General features: G+C 37.4%; 1 long non-coding RNA gene across 1 annotated transcript; it reads left to right on the forward strand.

Annotated features, from left to right (window-relative positions):
• Positions 1-617: 617 nt before the first annotated feature.
• On the forward strand, positions 618-14,983 carry LOC147655953 (uncharacterized). The gene is made up of 3 exons (XR_015280627.1): positions 618-1,341; positions 10,024-10,111; positions 11,786-14,983. It is a non-coding gene; the product is annotated as an uncharacterized LOC147655953 (long non-coding RNA).
• Positions 14,984-21,770: the final 6,787 nt, after the last annotated feature.

The following is a 21,770-nucleotide window of genomic DNA, read 5'->3' on the forward strand; positions in this document are numbered from 1 at the left end:
TTGCTGTATATTGAAAGGGATTCTTGTTGATTACTGTACGTCTGGATAGCGAGATATGAGTAAAATGTGCAAATAATAATGGATAATTATTCTAGGTTTCAATTATTTATATGTCATAATTTTATAGATAAAATGAATTAGTTTAAATTAATGAGGGATTCATCTTTGGAGTGTGCAAAACTTACACACTTTTTGTGAAAGATCTAATAATATAGGTAATGTTTGTTTGACTTTACAGTAGATTGTCCCTGTATCTATCAAATTATATCTAATATCTAGTAAAACTAATATCTATTAGTTTTTTTCAATTATGTATTAATTGTTACAATTTATTTATCTTTGAGTTAAAAAACCATTTAATTTGGTATCCTATATATAGTACTATAAACGAAGAAATTCTGCTTTTGTTAGAGGTGTAGATATTTCTCAGTGATGCCAAAATTTGTCATTTTCTTGCCTTATTGTTAAAGTTTTTAAAGAGCTCAGTGCAATAGACTGAGTAGAATTCTCCATTCCTTTACAAAAGAGAAACTTGAGGAAGAAATTGCTTAGGGAATCTACTTGTTTGATGTATTTTATTCACAGATCTTTCATGGAGGTCAGCTGGAACTCCCACTGACCTCTTTGCAGCTACATTTATGCCAACACAAAGCAGCTGATGCATTGGAGAGCTAGAGAACCTGGTCAGAAATTTAAAGCCAGGCCTTGTACTTTTAAATCCCACTTGTTAAAACAAGAAGAAATATTTGTTTTTCTGACTCTTTTCCCCTGCCTATGAACACATAAGTGTTATGAACTCAGCTTTTTGGACTCTGTGACTGTGCTGAGAGTGGGGTCACTTGGCCAGCATGGCAGGGCCCCACAGCTGCACCAGGCAGCCTCCCCAGCAGCACTTATTGCACTTGTGTGTGCAGAGGTCCTGCTGAGTAATGCACACCTCACTGCTGCTAGGCTCTGTGCAGCTCACCCTTTCAGGGAGTTCACTGCAACTGCCATTATCTAACTTTCCTAGAAAAGCAAGGAGAAGAACTTCTCATTTTCTGAAACTATATGTCTGATTATAGAGATGCTTCCCTGCTGCTGGCAGTAAACTGCAGGAAATGTGGGACAATCCTTGGGAGAGAACAAGAGGTGACTGAACGTGCAGCCATGCAGCTAACACACCGAGTGGGCATTCCAGCAGCCTGGATAATGATTATTTATGGAGTGGCTATGTCTAAAATGAGCTGGGTGCTTTCCAAATACAAGGGAAAAAACTATCCTTGCACCCAAGAACTGGAGTATAAGAAAACAGAGACACATTGTGAATGCTGTTTGAGGACAGTGAAGTGAAGAAACAAGGTACTAAACACAGACATAACTAATTTTCTTAAGTTTGTTATTTTGTTTAATGTCAATACTTGCAACCATGCTAATATCAGTACTATTACTACTAAAATCTTATCTCTTTTACAAGTATTTTCACTGGTTACCTTCTCTCCACAACCAAAATCCCTTAAGTTCTCCCTTTTACCAGGTCAAATTTTTTTTTTTTGGTAAAAAGACAAAAAGTAAGTCATATACCCCTGAGCTGTACAGAGGTAACAGTCTGCAATTTTAGGGGCTGGGGCAACTTGCAGTCACTCAGGATTTGGAAGGGAATAAATTTTGTGAAGCAGAGGTTTACCCCATGTTCTCAATCCTGATGACTGGAGACAGTCTTTAAAATGTAAGGATAAACTGAAAATGTTATCACAGCATGAGGTTGTGGAAAGTTTGAAATTCTATGTTTGTTTTGCCCGGTGCCCTAGGGACTACAAAACAATACAGCCTTCAAGTGCTCAGCAGAGTCAAAATATAAAAATTAAAATATCCTTTGTGGTAGGGGACAGGAGAAATAAAATGAATTGGAATGCCTGGTGAGTTATTGCCAGCTGAAGTCTGTAAAAAATGTCACAGATGCCATTTCTAAAGCCTTATGGAACAGCCACATGGATGGTTTTGGTCGGTGCTGGATTCTCTGGATAAATACTCTGATTAAATTCTTGGTGTTTTCTACCTCTGGGCAACAGTGTAAAGATGCCTTAAAAACAATCAGGGAATGTTTTTCCCAGACATACGATTGTAACTTTATAGTCAAGTGGTTCTAGATCAGATTCACTGCTGAGCCAGCAAGGAGGCAGTGCAGTGACAGCCTTGGGGCATGGGTGTATGATTGCACATGGTCCCCGTGTGTGCTCGGGGGGCAAAGCATCAGCACAGGGTGGGGAGCTGCTTCTGAAAGCAAAAAACTGGTCTTGCCTCCTGGAAGTAGGTGTCTAACCTGCAATCTGGCAGAGATGTCTCTCATTCTTTCCAGTTTCTTGGTTTCCAGTGCTTTCCTGGGGACAACTGACTTGTTTTTAATAAGTGGAGATGTAGCCAAACCTGTTCTTCCAAATGCAGCCCTAAGGACTTTTTCAGATATTTCCTTAGGTTCCAAAATTATTTCAGACAGCTAGGAACTCCAAACATTTCAGGAGAGTTGCTTATGGGTTTTGAGAGTCCTAAGGTTGTTTTACTTTACTAAATTCTGCCAATCTCAGTCTTATTTCAGGCTCCAGATTTTGGTCTGGACTCTGGCTACAGAGTGACTTTGCATCATAATAACTTCTGCATCAGGTGTCTTGCACTTCTCTGTAGTTTAATGGTTACAATTCCTGTTGGACTCAAAACTCAAAACTCCTGATGAGTAGAATAGACCACAGGCTTGCAAGCTGAACAGGGCTGTGAGGCAGGAGCAGGTCAAGAAGGCAACTGAGAGGAGAGGAGGGAGCTAGTGGTGTTGGACAGAATAAGCTGTGTTTCTGAAGAAAGCTGGAAGTTTTGCTTTGGGGCTTGTGTGCATAGTTATCAGGGAAAAAGCAGAGGAGATTGAAGACTGAGACTGAAATCTATACATTTGGGGTGTCAGATTTATTTTCTTAGCCTTTTCTGAGAGAGAGATAACAACAATGAAGTTTCTAAATATAATTTGCATGGCACAGAATAAGATTAGCTAAAAGAATCAGAAAATAAAATAGGAAAACAGAATGGCATGACTTCCTGGAGGAGAGTATGGACTGTAGTTCATTTGGACTTGTCCCCTGTAATGGCTCATCACAGAGCACATTTCTCAACTCATGAAACTGAATAAGAGATGCCTAAATCAATCAGTGGAAACTTTGCAGAGCAGCATTAAACAAAGTCGCTTTAATTTAAATCTGTTTCCAGATTTCAGGTGTGAGTATCAACACTTTATGCTTTCTCCAAGCAAACAAAATGCTCTCCCAGGACTCTGCAACCCAGTCTGGTTAATGTCACAACAAGAAAAATAACATATTCTGAACTTTTCATCCACCTTTCTGAAACTGTTGGCCGCATCCAAGCACTGATATAAATTACTGCAAATTGTCTGGGTGAGGCTTTAAAATGTATTTGGAAGCAAACTCCTTGCAAATATATTTGCAAATACTCAAAGCAGTTTTCATGCCTTCTTTCAGCTCTCTGAAAATATTTCTCCAGATGTAAAGTTTCTAAATAAATCAGGACATCTGTCTGCAGAAAGTTGCTGTGCAGTGTGGTGCCACTGTGGTGGTCTGAGGTGCTGAGCAGGTGGTGGACTGAATTCAGAGCTATGATGGTGCAAGAATGATAGTTGCTTAATATCAATAAATACTAAAAAAAAAATAAGAAATCTTACTTGCTTCTCATTTTAGATGGAGTTTTCAAATGAGACTGTGAATTTCATCTGGGAATCCCTTATATCCCTATATATGAGTGAGACTAATGTTTAAGGACTGAGAAGTGGCCATAGTCAGACCAGAAAATGTTTGCTTGTACCCAAAGATCCTTTTCTAAAATAACAGATATTGCTTATATATAAGCTTATATATGCTTATATTTCTTTGTGAACTCAAAAATCAGCCACCACTGAAATACAAAAGAGCTGAAGTTATTTCTACAGGACCAATATGTCATGCATTTACAGCAACAATATATTAGATTTTCTATTTGAGAAAAGTGTCAGTAAAGGAAGTGCTCTTCTGTGCCTGGTGAAAAATAAAGGGAAGATTTGGGCTTCTTAATTAGCACAACTGAAGGACTGAGCTATTATGTACTGGACTTTCAATATGTCAAGATGATGATGTGAAAATATGTGCAAATAGAAATAATTTTTATATTACTTGACACAACATAAGTTGCTGCTGATAATGTTAGTGATGATTTCAAGAGAAACACCTTGGTTTCTTGAGGTGCAAAGAAAATTAAAATTAGTATTTCCCAAGAGCTAAGTACACAGTGATGTGCCTATACTGCAATTATAGGTATGCAGGTTTATTCAGTTTCTCATATACTATTGTTTGATTGTTAATAAGTAGTATACATTTTTATTTACCTTTTTTTTATTATCTAGGAAAATAGCATTAGAATTTTAGAAAATATTTTTGTTTTCAGCCTGTCATATTTAGTAATTCTGAGGAAAAAAATATACTCATAAGTGATATTGATTGAAGCTGGAAATATCTTAAAATGTCTTTCAGCTGTTAGAAATGGTTTTGGACATTAAGTGAATATCAATCAACTGAAACTCTGTAAGACTGTTAATAACTAAAATATTAAGGATGATTCAACAACTGCCCAGCACATTCCTATGGTGAATCTTAGAAAAAGTTGATATTGCATAGTTATAACAATGTGATATTATTTCTAATAAAGTCTTATGCCACAACATATTCCATAAAAAAATTTTCAACAACAAAAAAATTTTTCTTTTTTTTTGTGTAACAATGTGACTAAGATGAATACACCTTAGGTAAAAAAAGAATGTTTTTCAGTGTTATATATGAATTCTTTACCTGCTTTCTCACTCACTCAGCACACAGAAATGTCTTAATATCTTCCTCTAAAAAAATATAGTGACTTCATAGAAAATAGCAAGCATTGCTGAAAGCTGAGTATTATTGTATGAGGAGGACTCTGTATTGAAGCTTTCATTCTATTAGTTGTCAGTGCTTCAGTATCTTGAATTCGAAAATGGTGAAATATTATAGCATTGATCTTGCTTCTTTCCATTTCTTAATGTGTAGGACGTATTATATCCATTCTTACCTCAAATGAATAGTGACAATATTAGTTTACACAATTTGGACGATTAGCAGTAACCTCCTAAATGCTATTCTGATATGGCTGAGGTCCAAATTAAAATTAATCAGTTTTACTTGTTAAAATATAAACATAAAATTGATGTCTTAGGAAGAATTTAGAAGATACTTGAGTGCATTATGCTAGTACTGAGTACCACTTAATATAATAAATAATTTATACCGGTTGAAGTAGGTTTTTTCCCCCAGCTTGGCTTCATGGACTAATACAATTGTCACAGCCACATGAAACAGTCTTAAGAAGCACCCAGTGTTGCAAGATATTCCCAGTGATTTAATTTTTCTCTCAGTAAAATGTAGACATTACTTAAATACAAAGGCAAATTGAAAGATAGCTGTGATTCCACTGACATGAACCTACTTTGGAATTTAACCAATCAAAATCAATTCTGCTGACCTTTAATTGAAAAGAATATTTTTATTTGTTAAAAATGTGTTTCTCTTAAAAACTGTAGGGTGCTATATTCATATAAAGAAATTGAGAAACTTTTTTATATTTCTTTGTATGTGTTGGTGAATAGACGTTGCTAGAAAAAGAAGTGTTGACAAGAAAACAGAAAATAAACTGTATAAATCTGGTCTTTTTCTGGAATAATGTTTAGAAGAGGGGTCATTTGCCATAATGAAAGAATGAAAAAAAAATTACTTTTATTTGGAAAATATTAAAATGAAGAGATGAGCTATATTCTACTTACCTGGCTAAGCATTTCATTGATTTTATAGGTAAAATACTTTCCTAATATCCCAATGGATTTTTTTTTTCTTTCAACCAAGCTTCTTTATATTTGAAGATGGTTCCATTATTTCCCTCAGTTTCAGATCACACATGGAGTTATTACACAAGTTGTATATGTGGAACAGCTATATTTGCCAAGGCAGTCTGCCTCGAGTGTTGCTGTTTTGTGAGTACTGATTTTACACATAAAAGGAGGAAAAGGCAAACTCAAGGAAAACTTTGTTTTCCAAGGTGGCCACAGAGATGTAGCTGTGAAACACAACCTTTAACCTCAGAGAGACGGATATTAAAAGGATTTTGTATTGTTTAATTTACTGTATATAGGTGACAGGTATTGTTGTCAGATGGTTTTAGAAAAAACTGAACTTCATAAATATAGAGGAAACGTTTATAGAGGCTCCTTAGCATAAATGAACACTGATGACACTGAAAAAACCTCATTGAAAGCATGTGTTCTGGTCTAAGTGTTGGACTAAGCAAAAGACAGAAGAGAAAAAAAGATCCAAGTATCATTTCTAAGGACTTGTCTGATCCTGATGTAGGAGCACAGAGCAGAGAGCTCTTACCTGTTGTGAGCTGAGCTGCAGCAGTGGAAGAAGCACTGGCCAGGTGTGTGTTTGCAGGCAGCCTGGGCCATACACAGCCCCAGCACAGCAGGCTCAGCTGCCAGGTCAGTGCTTGCACCCTGCTCTCCCCAGCAGGAGCACACAGCTCCCTTTTCTCTTTGCTGCCACTTCAGGTGGTGCCATGCACAGATGTTCCCCTCCTGTAGCTGATCAGTCCGCACCACAGCGGGGTTGCTGGCTCTGTCCCCCACCATCAGAGTTCTGGCCCTCTCCCAGCCCTCCTAGAGATCCTGGGAGCCCCAGGGGAGGGGTGATAGGTGATCCTGGCAGCACAGAGCTGTCTGAAGGCAGTGTGCACAGTACATTGCTTATGACACATTAATTATGCCAAGAACCATACCTGTGCAGAAACCATCCTGTTGGGAAATCAGCATGTGATTGTGGAAAGTCCAGAAGTAGACAGATTTATACTCCAGATGGCAAAATGGTAGATTTCTGCTAAATGGGCTGTGGTTCTCTGTATGGACTTGGAACATGCCAGTGAGACAAAAGTGAAGGATTTGTGTACAGAATGACTGCTTTTCCTCCCCACCTGGAAGTGAGTAACAGGAGTAATGAGTGGGAAATGCTCTTGATATCTCAACAGTCTTCACTGAACAACAACAAAAAAAAGTTGTTTTGTCTTGTTTTGTTGGTTTCTTTTGTTGCCATCTGTCTGATAAAAGGTTGTAAGCCCTGTGTATGATTAAAGGATAAATAATTCTTACCTCTGTAGCTAAAGTACTGCCAATAAGTCGTCTAACACATTATATCTCTATCAAAGACTGACTGTGTAGTTAAGTCTTTCCAACTGCATGAAAGACAAAAGAGCTCTAAAGAGCAGAATATTGCAGAGTATGCTTTTGGTTATGAAAATCTCTGTTATATCTAAGTGGCTGAACCGAATAATATATTTAGATATTAAAAGTTCTGTTTTAGGATAATGTTTTTCTTAACTGGTTTTGGTCCTGAAAGACTTAGATTGTCTAAAGAGATATTATGAAAATGCCTAGGCAAAATGGATGCTTAATTTTACTTGGTTATTCAAGTTAATGTTATATAATTTTAGTACTGTTAAATATTTATATAAATATGAAATGACAAAGAAACCCCATAAATCAAAATATTCAATTCACTGAAGTTTTGAAACCTAGAGGTATTATTTTTCTGGGCTGTTTTCCAGCCCTTGGAACAGGATTGTGCATCTGTGTGCACAGCTGCCCATGTCACATGCTGGCTTCCATTCTTCTGTGTTTTTCAATACCAGTATAATGGGGTTCATTTCATAATAATGTACAACTATTTTTTTACATTGGGATGAATTGCAGCAATAAATTATTATGGCTTTCACTTCATTCATTGTTTCAAACTCCAGGTAGTTATATATAGAAAGGTTTTTCTGTGAGTGTTTATAAAACAAACTAAATGAAAAGAATTCAAATGGAATTCTTCTTCTAGAAGAGAAGAGGTCTAAGGTGATAGCAGTAAAATCGAATTTACTTTAAAGCCTTTAATTTCTGTGGCTTTTGGGGTACTATTGAGAATTTTTAAGGGTATGTGGTGTAACAGATAACCCAGTGGGTAAAAGCAGCACTCAGAGTACCTGCTACAGTCAGCCTTGATATTGAACCAGCATGATGAGTGAATGGTACAGTGTTTTTTGGATTTGACATTTCAAAGAAGTAGTTAGGTGTAAGCAATTTAAGAAAGAATTCAAATTTTGCATGGGGGGTTGTCTGTCAATAAGGGGAAAGAAGGGAGGAGTGTATGCTGTAGTGAGAAAGAGTAGGGAAGGTGTTAGCAGCAAGGCTTGAGGTGGCTCAGCCAGTCCCTGACACAGCAGAACTCAGGTACTGGGCTTTGTGATCAGTTCTGATGAGGTTCTTGTCATCACCTGATGTACAAATCATGTTATGGGAGATCTTTCTGTCTTACCTGGTACTGCTAAGGCTCTTCTGCCCACTCTGGAAGAGGTGACACAGATACACTTAGCAGCTGGGAGTGCTTTTAAAAACCAAACATAGCTGCTGCTCCCTGCTAGATGGAACTTAGCAGGAAAAAGTGAAGAGCCATGGGGTATTGAATCCCCTGAAGGTAGGCAGGTGTTTACAGATGTTTACAGGTGTTTAACAGATATGCTAGATGAAAAGATTTTCAAAAGTAAACCTTCACCCCTGATTAATGATTAAATATCCTCAGGTACAGGTACTAAATTTTTCAGATATTTTCCTGTGCCATTCTTATTGATGACATTGTTAGAAACTTTCTTAACTGACAAAAATATTTTGTGCCATGACTCTGATAAGATCTGTAGTAAACTTTTTGTTTCACTGTATCAAAGAATGTCTTTTTTTATGTCACAGAGGTAATGTATGACATGAATAATGAAGTGTAAGGACTTGAAGCTTTCCCTGCTCTTTTCTCAAATGTGTGAACAAAGCAAATATAGAGCTGACAAATTTGTATTAGATAAAATTGATTTTATTTTTTAGGAAAGCGTATCTGTATGGTTTTCTTTTTACAAATCTGTTTCTGAGGATGGATGCACCTTCATGAACCAAATACGTAACTTTGTGTCTTTTTATGGTTTTGAATCTTCTATACAACAGAGAAATTTTTTGACAGTAAACCTCTGTGCAAAGCCACTCCTCCTGCTTCATATTTCCATTGGTACAATTTTCCATTAAAATTGTTCCATGGGATTATAAGATAATAAGAATTACTGTTGAAGAAAAAAAAATGGCTCAGACAGCTCCCCTCATGCTTTAAGCTTGTCATTTTAACAGTTAGCCCTTTCCTCAAAAGCCTATAAATGGAGATTTCAGACTTTTGAAAAAAGTATTTTGATATAAATGCAGAATATTGATTGCTCAAGAAATTATGGCAAAACAAATCAAGTAAATTTTATGACACTTTAAGGTTGATGAACTTTAAGAAGGCTGAAAAAGGAGATTAGTTATCTGACTGAAAATTGGGTTCAAAACAGAAAATTAAGCATTCAGCCGCCTGGAGAACCATGTCACTGAAAAGAAATTGCTGAAAAGTTGTCTGTAGTTTGGTTTGCTGCCTACAGTTTGTCAAATTTTTTGAAATTATTTATGGTCCCTTTTTGCTGAAGACCATATGCTGCCTAGCTTTGCACAGATTGCTATTGTCAGTCTGCTGTGTTTTGCCTGTCTACATGAAGGAGAAATCTTGAGTGGAATTTTTTATAACTTTCAGGAAAACAGGTTAATAGAATGGAGTTAAAAATGAAGGAGATAATTTCATAACAAAAACAACATACAAAATTAAATTACCTTTTAAAATACAGTGGTTTCTTTTGAAAGCAGTGTAGCAAAACATTGAAAAAAAGTAGAATTTTTAGTTTTGAAGCTATATCATTTGTCTGTCTTGTCTTTGACTTTGAATGCAAGAGATAAAATATGGTAAAAAGTCATCTCTCTTTCCAAATAAATGTCATTCTTCTCCTCTTATCCCTCCTCACACTTCTCATTTTTTTATTTTTATTTTTCTATAGTTTAGATTTTGAAAGAAAGTGAAAATGGAAATCAACAAATAAAAACGGAGATGCCAGAAGAAAAAACATGTAATATTGGACATTTCAAGTAAGAGTGATGAAGATTTTAAAAATTCTCTCCCAAATTTGCCCTAAACCAGGAAAAAAATTTATCTGATTTAATGATTTTCCACCACAAAATTTAAAAGAGAACACTTTGAAAAAGGAGAGCTCCCATGAAAATGCTGAAAGTTTTAAATAATTTCTAGCATTCAGTTGTGCTTGTTCTCTAAAATGTGGATCTTGTACAAAGTTACCCAACAGATCTAGAAATTGCATCAGATAGTAATGGCTTGGTCCAGTTGAAGCCAATGACAGAAATCCCATTTCCATCAGGCTGGGATTTCTCCCTATAATATCACATTTAAAGAAGTGATCAAAGTTTCATCAATGCTTATTCTCTGACTCCACGTATGCAGTGATTCCTCCCTTTCCAGGTACAGGGTCATATTTAACATATTTTGGTCTCTTTAATGTGAACATAATAGGAGAACCAATAAACCCACAAGATTTTCAAGTTTTCCTGTAGAAGTTTTCATCTCTGGCAAAAGGTTTTATTTTAGCTCTAACATAAACAGATAAACAGCTTTTTTATGTGACGCAAAAAAAGAAAAAAAAGGAAAGAAAAGGGAAAAAACACGCTCACTTAAGAAGTTTATTCACATTTTTCTTTCAAAGTTTTCTTTGAAAGTCAGGGGATAATTGTAAATGCAATTCCTAAGGAAGCAGTTGTTCTACTGGTGAGAACCAGCATGTAGCCAGGTTAGAGCTGAGTCCTTTTTGCCTATTGAAGAAGTGATCACAGGGCTGACAGCTGGAGTTTACTTGACTGTACAATAAAGCATCTCTATAGGTATCTTTTGTTGTATTTAAAATGCCAAGTGTAATCTTAATGCACTTTTTTCTTTGCCTTCCTTCTTTTCTTCTGTTGAGTATTATATCTTTAACCAAGGAAATGAAAAGAAGATAGATAGGCAAAAGAGATCAACATGTACCCCCAATTATTTAAGACACTTTCTGAAGAAATGATGTTTTTCACTTATTTATGTTTTATTCTTGTATTTTTAGGTTAGCCAGTGAAGAGAAAGTCCAGTAATTACTTGAAGTTTTGTGCCATGATGGTAGTTTAAATGAGTAGAAATCTGTATGACAATAAGACCTCTTGATGAGATTTCATGTTATCCTTCAAATTCTGTGCATTAGCACTGCCTGAATACAGGTGGACTATACTTAATAAATGGAAAATAGACCCTAAAGTATTGAAACTAAGGAAAAAATCCCCAGAACAACAAAATCTCGAATTCTCTGAATGGACTAATTAAATAGAGGTATTTCCTACAGTTTTGGAAATTACAGTGTGTTTGAATATGTTTTGAAAATCCTTTTTACCATCACTCTAGAAGGCAAATGTGTTCACAAGTTTATATTCCCTATACAGTTTCCAGTCACAGGACTCACCATAATCATCATTCACTGATCATATTTTGTTATCAATTTTTCTACAGAATAGGACAAACTTGTAGTGTCTCTCTTGCTGTTGAAATGAAACAATCTGTAGACAATCCCAGTGTTTTGTGATGCCCTTGTTTTATGACAAAGAGGGAAGATACATATGAATGGAAACAGGCATCTACTGCCTGGAAAATCACTATGTGAAATTCATCTTTTTGAATGTGTGCTGTCACCAGAATATTGTGGATGACACTTTGCCATCATATTTCAGAACATGCAAATCATCAACTGTGTGAAGTTTAAGAAGGAAAAACATCAATTCTTCACCTGGAAGATTCTGGACATCTGTACAGACTGGGGAACAACAGGCTGGAGAGGAGTCTTGTGGAAAATGATCTAAGATTCCTCATTGATGGCAAGTTGAACAGGAGCCAGCAGTGCCCTGGTAGCCAAGAGAGCCAGCCCTGTCCTGGGATGCACCAGGCACAACATGGCCAGCCAGGCAAGGGAAGGGAAGGGGCAGCCTCACCTCCAGTGCTGGGGGCAGTTCTGTGTGCCAAAATACAATATGGAGCTAGAAGAAAGCATCCAAGGAATGGCTACAAAGATTGTGAAGGGCCTTGAGGGGAAGCATTAAAGGAATGCCTGAGGTGACTTGGTCTGTTCAGCCTAGAGCGGTGACCAAGGGCAAACCTCATTGTAGTTTAGAGCTTCCTTAGAAGGGGCAGAGAAAGGATAGACACTGATCTCTTCTCTCTGGTGGCCAGGGATAGCACCAGAGGGAGTGGCATGAAGCTGAGTCTAGGGAGGTTTAGTTTGGACACCAGAAAAAGGCTCTCCACTTAGAGGATGCTTGAGGACTGGAATGGACTCTCCAGGGATGTGATCATGGCACCAAATCTGACAGAGTTCAAAAAGATTTTTGACTTTTAGGATTTCTGCTTTTTTGGCAGATAGTATAAATTTTGGAGCTGTCCTGTGCAAAGTCAGCATTTGGATTTTGTGATCCTTGTGGGTCCCCTCTAGATCATGACATTCTATGATTCTGTGTTTTATTTTCAGCTTTTTTCTGGAACTTTGTTTTAGGTATTAGGTAAAAAACTTCAATGTACTTTGTGGTGATTTGGGATGTTCATCGCTATTTTGCAGAGAGGTCACATAGGGCATAAGTAACATTCACAGGTGACATTGTACACCAAATGTAGTAAGTATTCACTTTTGCTTTTAGACATCAGAAAGCCAAGACTGTGCCTTGACAGACTTTGACCCCAAAGAGCATATAGAGTAAAGTGAAATTTCTTGTTGAAATGCAGAATTACATTTTGTGTCAGCTTTTCTTCTCCATTAGCATCAGATGACAGGGTGCCCTCTTGCATGATCTAAGTCATGCAAATACAGAACCTGTTTCTACCAAACCTGTTTCATTGGTGTGGGTGGGTGCCTGTGAATGGAGAAGTGTGAATTATGTCCTTATTTATTACTCTGTTTTAAGATGTAAAGCAGAGTGGGAGATCTTGAGCTTCAGACAGGCAGGGTTCCTGCAGGAATAACTCTGCTACTCAGATGATGGCCAGGAAAGGTCTGCTATTAGGTCCATAAAAATGAGTATGTGGCTACTGAGGAAAAATGTGGGCTAAAGCCTTTCAAAAAGGGTAATGTGTTTTATTGCCAAGACACCCAATGAGGAACTCAGGTGAGTAAGGCTGTGCCAACATTTTGGACAAGTGTGCCTCACTATGGACTTATTCAGATCAAAATGTTTAAATTCAAACAGTTTACTTCTAATAGAAGGGAAAAAAAAAGTGACTTGGTTAATTTGTTTCAGAAGCAGACCTGAAAAATAACTTTCACTTCTACACCCACCATTGATTGTTTAGTTTTTGAAATTTAGCCAGGAAATGTGCTATGTAAGAAGTGGACCTGAATGAACATTTAAATGTTTGTTATCTACAATAGCTGTTGGGGCTGGGTGAGTGTCATGAAAATCTCATGAGATTTTGACTGAGCCTAACATGCAATTCTTTCATGAGATCTAGATCATAAATATTTCACATTTCTTGGCAGTTCACAAAACTCTTCTTTCTGTTTGAAATGGGTACATTTTAACTCACCCACTGAGCCACCTTGCACTCTTAGAAAATATGGATATGAACAGGATTCAAAGGGTTCCCTTGAAAATGATTCTGTCAGTTGGGGCACCCTTTAGTGTGTGGCCTTTTTCATGGCCAGGACAGGCTGTGACATCTGAGGAAGAGCCCTACAAAGGAGTGGTGACTTGGAGTCCTTCTGCAGCTCCATGGTACTGCATTCACTGAAGCTGGCTCTAAGAGCAGGAGAGATCAGATTATAGAAAATTCTGGGTTTATCTAGTGTGCAGTGGTCAATCAAGCTGGCAGAAAGTGCTAGTCTGGCATAGCCTCTTTCTCCGCCTTGCTCAGTCTTTGGCTTAAGGCGAAATCTATTTTAAAAACACAGTATTCCTGTAACTTTCCTCCCTAGCTCTCATTTCTATTCAGTACACTTACAGGGTTGAGAAAAAAGCCCAGAAAATGTCATTGTGGCCAATGTTTGTCTGTTATAACCATAGAGGAATGTCTTGAACTTAATATGTTTGGTTTGGGAGATCTGTTTTTGTCCGCTATAACCAATTGTCCATTATAACCATGTCCATCATAAGTGTAGTGTGCACTGTATAATTTAACAGCAGTGGTTAGTACAGCAAAAGCCAACTGTTGAGGCTGGGTGGGAAACCTGAGATATTTTGTTAACCAAATATGTCCTAAAATAATCTTAATTTTTTGAGAAACTATCAATCTCTGCATTCTTGGCTAAGTGCTGTTGTTGAAATTTTAAAATGGTCTATTCATCCTTAAATATACGCTTCACCAAGAAAAGAAAAGGAATTTTTTTTTATTCTTTCAAAATATCAGATGCTTTATGTACCAAGCAGAACTTTGGCATCCTTGAGCTTGAGGAAAAAAGGATAAAATGGGTGTGGAACAGACCCAATTAGTTTCTGTGCAAGAAAGTGGAACCTTTAAAAACTGGAAATATAAAAATACATTGTGTCTTATGGATAGAGAACAAATATAAAAGACTAAGCTTTCTCATCACAGTTCATATAAATTTTATGGACATTTCACGATCTCAGTAAAAGTTGCTGCAGTTTAAAATTTTTAATTTATTAAGTCTTGTTGTTTAGAGGGCAGGTAATGGAATAGGGATTAATTTACAAAACAGTGTATTTTACCCTTTTAAATGCCAATAATCTTTAAAAAATGGAAACTACGTTGGCTTGAGCAAAGTCTAAAGAAACATGTCCTTGCTTTTGGTATGTGAAAAATAAATGAAATTGGTTAGAAGTGGGGTTTTGGGGTACAGAATGGGATTTTTTTTTTTTTCTCTAAAACAAAGCATTTTGATTTTACATACCAATGTATTTTCATTAAAATAAAAGCCAGAGAAATAACATGCTGGATTTGTATACCATTAATAAAGCCAGCAGGTGATGCAGTCAATTTTTCAGCTAGCAATTGGCTGGGGAGCTTGCATAAAGGGTGGGGGAAGAAGGCTCTCCTGCCAATGGAGAACCCCTGTCTCTGTCTTCCAAGAAATATGCTGTTGAGACATGAGTTTGGTTTGCATTTTTTTAATTCCTTATTACTCTAGTCCAAATTTGCACATGATACAACTATTGCTTCACTAAGGATTCTCCCAACTTTTATTTATAAGAGCTTAAGTCATTGTTTCCTTCTTTTTGACTCTCTCCTGGAATCCTGTGAGCCTCAGTTCCCTGGACTCCACCAAAGGTCCTTGTTGGACTTTGTGGACATCATGGAAGTGATGCTCCCCGTCTGAGGGAGCCGGACTGGCACGGGGATGCGGGAAGGGAGCAGCCTGCACAGATTCAATTTTCAGACATATGCAGGCACCTGCATGTACCAGGAACAGAAGAGCAAGCTCCAGGCACAATCCCTGACTGGGTGCTAGCCTGTGAATTTGGCAGTGAAGAACTGTGAGATAGCTCCTAAGAGAGCTCTGCTGATCAGGGGCCACTAACCAATCCTTATGTAAACTCTTCCTGAGGACTCTCTTCTACAAAACTGAGACTAAAAAGAATAGTGTCTTTTCTAGGCCCCCAGTAAGCTGCACATTGCACTTTTCACCTTTTTTTTTTTTTCTCCAGCTGTTTTTTCTGTCCTTGCTTGTGCTGGTAAGGTAAAATAGATTACAGGCAGTTTAGTACTAGAGACTGACATTTTAAATTTTTTTTCAGTCTCTGCTATGAATGGAACAAGACTCCTTGCCTTGCTGCAAAAATGCAGTTTCTTGATGAGAGGTATTATGCAAGTTACTTTAATTACTTAGCCAGAACACCCTAGGGAGCCCTTCTGAACCACAGCTCTTCTGTTCTTGCAGGCAGGATAAAGTCAGACTTGCTCAGCAGTGAAAGTAAAGCTTTAGAACTGTGAGTTCTGCCCCAGTCCTGACTAAAATAACAAAAAACCTCACTGCAGTAAGCTCCAGCCTGTCTCAGTCCACCCAGATATAAACTAACTCATCTACTGAAAGTTTATGACAAATGAGATGCAAACAGTTCCACTTTGGCCTTTAGGGCTGAGGAGAAGTAAAGGCCTGTCTTTGTCTAGTGATAAATGGGATGCTTATTCCAACATTTTGCTCTGCCAGTGAATTATAGTTGGAACTGTTGGGAAAGGAAAAATTGTGGTTGGAAAAAGGAGTGTATTATGTGTGAGTGACACAATGTTTGTGCATGTATGTGGGTGTTCTGAGCAGATCCTTATGATGCATAAAAGAATAAGGATGAAGAATGCTTAAGTCTTGCCAAGTTGCCAAGTGTTTATCTTTTCAGATATATAGTAGTATCGACAGTGCTTCTTACTGGATGGCTCCTACAGTAAGGAGAGAGAAGGGAAAAAGTCAATAGAATCCTAACAGAATAATATGAATTTTCTTAGAATGAGAAAGTAGTATAAAAAAGTCAATAAAGAGAATTTGTTCTAGGTCATGACACGAGAAAGAATCTTGAAACTGCAAAATTGTACAAGCTTGGAATGAAATCTTTAGCTGAGGTTAACCTATTCAGGCAGGTTGGCCCTGTTTTAAAGCCATCAGCATACCTTTAAGTTTGTGTGGTGCTGCTTTGTCAGAATTTCAGTGCTTTGGCAGCCCTGAGGCTTGTTTTGCCACCTATCTTCTGTCCTTCAGTGCCTGTCTCTGGCAGGAGCACTCAGCCTACTTCATGGGTTTACCTTCCTGCTTCAGGTCATTTCTTTCTCCTTGTTGAGAGAGGTGGTTTTGAACCTCTGAAGATCTTCATAGCCTTATGTCTATCTAACCAAGGTGAAACAACTGAATTTCCCACTGCAAAATACAAACCAGCTAACTCCACTTGGCCATTCTGGTTTGTCTGCTGTTTGGATCTCTTTGCAGACCCCAGAGGGTCTCTCCCTCATTAAGAAAAGAACTTGCAATCCTAATAATTTGGCTAAAACTGGAATGCCTCCATATGGCCTAACAAACAGGGAGCATACTCCTAGTTCAGTGCTCCCTGTCACTTCACATGAGACCCCACTTGGGCTCTCCTGACACAAGCTGTCAGTTTGTCAGAGAACAATTGTCCCACTCTCCTGAATTCAGAGACTTGAGTATGGTGAGCCTTCACACAGGAAGACTTCTGAGTATTCAAGGGTGGTGATTGGGACAAATTTTTAACTTTGTATGGCTAATATCGAGTGTATCTTTTATAAAGTGAGCACCTGTGATGCCTTTGGCCCTTGTTGTCCCCTTGGCTTTTGCAGTAGGTGTGCACATGCACATAGGCACAGGCAGCAGTATGAAAGCTTCTGCTTGGTGTATTCTGTAACACTGTACAGATGGTCTTCTGGATTACAAAGGAAATGCCTCTGGCAAGCTGTGCTTTTCACTGTGATTGATGCTATGAGGTATAAGATTAGAGGTTCTGCAAAATATCTTCTCTTTTTTTCTTTTTCTTTGTCTACTAATAGCATGGTGTAGCAGAGTATACTTCTAAACAATTACAAAATATTTGTAAACTATTTTAGATACTTATGATGTTTGCAATATGCAATGATTTCTCTAACAGTGATTTGAAAGGGACTTCCTAAATCCATCAAATGTTTTACATTCGGGAATGAATGACTAGTGGATATTTAATAGTAAAACAACAATATGAAATACTCTGCTCCTATCTTCTCCATCTCACCTCCTAACTAGCAAAACACATCTTCTCCCAGTTTATTCTTTCTTCAAAACAGATTTCAGAGAATAGTGATGTATCTTCTCTGAACCAGAGATAAAAAGCTGCCTGCCTTATATTTGGGACTTGCCTTTATATGCTTCATATTTATTTTACTTGCCATTTTCATCACTTTCCAAAAGATCAGACACAGCATTACTCACCCTTTTCTTCATAAAGATTTTCAATTTTGAATGATAAATTGGTTGTCATTCAACTTGAAGCAATACCTAAAACCTTCACTGCAGTAAGCATAGGAGGGGTCAAAACAATCAGGTTATATTAATTTTAGAGTTCAGTTTTTAGTGTAAAGCTTCCAATTTTGACTGGAAATAAAAAAAAAAAACAACTGTATTTTTCCTTTTAAGAAATTGAACAGAAATGTTCTCAAACAAAAAAATTAATTTAGTGGGTTTTTACCAACTCTGTATGCTAAATTATCTGACTCCCTAAATGTCATATTAGCAGTTAATGGTTGCCAGTTGAGACCATGAGCCTGAAATAGGGTGGTTGACAATTATGTCCATGAGTTTTATTATGAAGATCCTAAAACTTCACTAATTAAGCATGTTCTTACAAAGGAAGATCTGAGAAGTGGGTATGGAATTTTTAAGTAGGTTCTTCTCTGTCTACTCCATCCCTGCTCCTACTGGACTGGGTGAAGATTTTAAAGAGTATAAATGAGATTTGTGCAAGACTGTCCAGCTTTATAAACCCTGTTTTGTATTTGTTTACTGTCATTTGAATTATGTTACAGACGTGGCATTAGTAGAACTGCAGGCAGATATGAGACACAGGGTAGAGAATTTTATTTTTGAAATTACCAGTGGCAAAATTCTTGTTCTTCTACTCTTAGCCGAGTAATCAAAACTCCATGCATTCTTGCCAGGTGAACTCTTAAGTCAAGGACTTATTTGGGAGTAGGAAGGGTTGGGGGTTTTTTGGTATTGATCTTTTATTTCAGACATGCTTAAATGGACTGATTTTTATATCTGATCAAAGACCTGTTTTCTCTTCTATTGAAGTTAATGGCTATGCTTGAATTGATTTCTTAGAATACTGGATATTCTTCCAAATTAATTCTGTGCTAAAATGGGGCAATCTGTTTTTTCATATAAAGTGAGATTTGTGGTCAGGTCTAGCTCAGTATAGGTTGTTGAAGACTATGCAGGGCTTCAGCAATCGATGCAAAATAATAAAAAATTAAAAGGGAGAAGCATTCTGTCAATAGCACTCCTGTAACAAAGGGAATGCTTGTTTTATATTGATTAGGTCCTGTTAAATAATGCATCATGGCTTCACAACCATGTAGGCTCTTGCAGGATTGTTTATTGCAGGCAGTGGCAGTACAGAAATGCTCTTAGTGAGCAAGGAAATCAATACTGTATCTGTAAACACACTTGCAAATATAATCCCACGGCTCTCCCTCCAATCTGCAGCTCCCCATTATAACAGAATAGTGTGAAATGAGACTGGATCTTAAATTCTGTATTTCTCTTTCTGCACCTCACTGGACAGCAATAGGTGACTGAGGTGCTTCAATTAGAACCTGATCCATAAGGAACCGGTTTGGTATAATTCTACTCAGTTGTCAAGTGTATAAGGGTAAAAATCAGCTAAGCCATTTCCAACATGCCAGATTTTCATATGAGGACATATTTTTGGCAGCTTTCATTTGTTCATACACCAAAAGGTTCTGAGAACAATTTATTTGTATATCTACCAAACAATCCCAGTTTAAAATAGGGCATTTCCAGTGTGCTTTATCAATCCTCTCCAAGGAGTTGGCAACTCAAATCTCATTGAATTAGGGTCCAAAAACAGTGACATCTCTCTGTAAGCCTTCAAAAGAGATTCTTTAGCATGGCCAAGGAAAATGCCCCTGTTCTTTGGAAGAGTGGTGGGAGCCAACTGAAGAGCCAGGTGACTGAAGAACCAGTGAAGTGCACACATTCCATTCACATCAGGCACTTCATGTCATTCTGTTTAGCACAGCTCTGGTGAGGCCCAGGGTGGTGGGATCTGGCCCTTCCCACTGCAGATTAAGCTAAGGGCAGAAGACTGCAAAGCTTAACTGCAAAAGAACTGAGTCAAAATGAACTTTCTCTTTAGGGATTGGTTGTACATTTATTTACCATTCATCCCAATCTGAGATCCTTTCAAGTATCACAATCCAGTCCTTCTGAGCCAAACTCCCAGATTTTAGGAGAGGTGTGGTGCTTTTTCTGCCATGACTTTGGTTACCTTTAATAGGGTATGACTGGTCCAGTGAATAATACAAAAATATCCTGATATTTCTTTGTGCATATTAAATGCAAGACAAAATAAGGTTTGTTTCTGAAGATGAGCACTCACAGTTCCCCCTAATATTAGCAGAAATAGAACAGAGTAACATTTGCAGCACTGGACAGTTTTAAGAAATGATAAATATATATATATATACTGATATAGCAGATATATACTGCTAAATATAATAACAAACTAGATTAGAGTGAATTTTGGTTTATTTTCATAGACTGTTTCTATGAGATTTTATCTGCAAAATTTTAGGCTATGATCATTATTTACAATACCCTATCTAGACAAAGAATGGTATTTGTCTAAATGCATTGTTTAGACCTTTGTTTATTGCATGGGTTTTTTTTGAGAATTTTTCATGATTTTAGCCACCTAAAAGTCAGGTATGTAGCTGATAGTCTGTATTTCCCCTGTAGATGATGGAGATACACAATCTTGCCCATGAGACAATGATACAATAAGGCAGAATAACAGAAATTATTAATTTAGTTGCACCTGACTTTTTTCATTGCCTGTGTAGGGAGCCTTGGCAGATAACCTACACCAGATGACACATTTTACATTAGGCTAAATGAGGGAATCCTTTCATATGAAAAATAATGACCAACAAAGGTGTGAAGAGAGCTGGAGATAGGGGTTTTAAGGTTAAAAATAGATACTATGCAATAATTAGTAACAGTTGGAGGCAGAAACTAACACAGAACAGTGCTGGTTCATTGGTATAATTTTGAATTCTTCTAAATATGAAAGATTATTTTTGAGGTTAACTCTTAGTTCAGAGCCAAATTTCAGTCAGAGAGTTCCAACTCATTTTGCAATGACTCTCAAAGTATTTCTTCAGAGGAAATTGCCTGGCTATTTAATAGATAATACTTCACAGAAAATTGGTGAGTGGGAACTGGAATCCAGAATACTTCAGTGAGGTCCATTATTTTTCAATACCTATATAAGGATTTATGGGAAGTGACTGATCTTCCTTAATTTCTAATGGGGTCCATAAGACAGACAAAGAAATCAGGGAATCAGGGTGAATTTTACAGTTCTGAGATGTGTCCTAAATCTCTTTTGGACTAGGTATGCTGAGAAGATCTGGCCCTGAGCCTGGTGGAACAGTATCCAGAATAACATCTCAATGGCCCTAAGCCATGGACAGAGCAAGGGAATGACATCCATCTTCTGACCACATAGGCATGCTCTATATTTTCCTCTCTCCCTTAGGAATTTTTCCAGATGGGGTCACTAATATTTAAATTGGGGTAACCAGCAGAACATGGATGTGTGGGGAGTCAGTTTAGAACTTTTTGAATAGCACTTTCATGAACATATTTTTTATTTTAAATGTTTCTAAGAAGATATCTTCCTTTAAATCAGTTATACACTTAGTAACCATGGTGCACTTTGTTGTCATGACTAGACCTGTTCATGCTCCTGAGGGAGTTTAACTCTAGTTTGGCTATTGCCCTATCACACATGGAATACAGAGAAGCTTTGAAACTTGGGTAAAGTCTGAAAGTGCAATATCACCAATATGATGAGCATACAAGAAATCCTGCTCAGGAGAAAAAATATCTTCCTAAGAATAGCTTTAGCTTATCTCTGTTGTGAAAACTATGAATAGTGAGGGCCAGATTTCACCCATCTCTGGGCTGTACTCTTATCCAGGCCTTCCACAAGGCAA

The sequence above is a fragment of the Cyanistes caeruleus genome, chromosome 1 (genome assembly GCF_971803275.1).
Source record: "Cyanistes caeruleus chromosome 1, bCyaCae1.hap1.1, whole genome shotgun sequence".
NCBI classification, from domain to species: domain Eukaryota; kingdom Metazoa; phylum Chordata; class Aves; order Passeriformes; family Paridae; genus Cyanistes; species Cyanistes caeruleus.